Below are 947 nucleotides of genomic sequence, written 5' to 3'. Positions count from 1 at the left end.
GGAGCTAAAGCAGCTTTCTCACCAGTCAGAATCAGAATCCAGGTCTACAGTCCATAACAGTGGTCCTTCCTCTACACTGTGAACCCTACGGTGAGTATTTGAGTTTGAATCCTTGTATAGCTTTGTGCACTTGGATCGCTTACCAAACCTCTTCTGTGCCCCAAATTTTCATCTTTAGATAAAGGCTATGAGGAGGAAATAACTTGAAATACATCATGACAGCAGCTCATATATGTTTATGGCCACCATTTATTTAGCCTCCTTTTCAAGGATCTTTTCATTGGTAAAATCAAAGGTAATGATAAGACAGAAGAGTGAGAATGTTATAAGGAAGTACAAACTGAGTTCTGGGGTCAGAGGAGGAGAAGTCACTTCTACTCTGGGAAATCTGGAAAGACTTAATAAAAGACAAGTTGGAAAGTCTGCAGAAAACCCTCCTTTCGGGCAGAAAAGAGCCCACACACAAACTTGGAGGTGAGATTCAGTGGGGCTCATCTGGGGGGTGACAAAGTGTATATTTATAGACCAGTGGGAGATAAGCCTAAAAAGGCAGATTAGGGCTGTGCAGGGCTGGTGTGCAGGGCTGTGGGTGCTGGATGAGGAGTCACAGGCAGGAGAGAGAGCAGGAGAGTATTGGCTTGAGGATAATGGACCCAGCAGCAGCAGACAGGCAGGATGGGTACCTTTAGGACCACACTGTCATCCCAGCAGTCACCAAGCTGACTGGTCTTTCTACGTTAACAACCCAGATAATTCTCAATATGCTGCCAACCACATGGGGAAGGGCAATCCTTTCTTTGAAAAGTGAAGGGAGGACACTCAGTTTGTAGTTTTCCCATTCATATTAGTGGCTACAACAGGTTTCCCATGCCACTCCATCAATATAAAAAGGTGACGGATTTCTGCTTAAGAGAATTGTCGGGCCCTCCCTGGTGGCGCAGCGGGTT

Source organism: Condylura cristata, unplaced genomic scaffold (genome assembly GCF_000260355.1).
Source record: "Condylura cristata isolate star-nosed mole 26May11 unplaced genomic scaffold, ConCri1.0 scaffold00015, whole genome shotgun sequence".
NCBI classification, from domain to species: domain Eukaryota; kingdom Metazoa; phylum Chordata; class Mammalia; order Eulipotyphla; family Talpidae; genus Condylura; species Condylura cristata.
Note: the sequence above shows the minus strand (reverse complement) of the source record.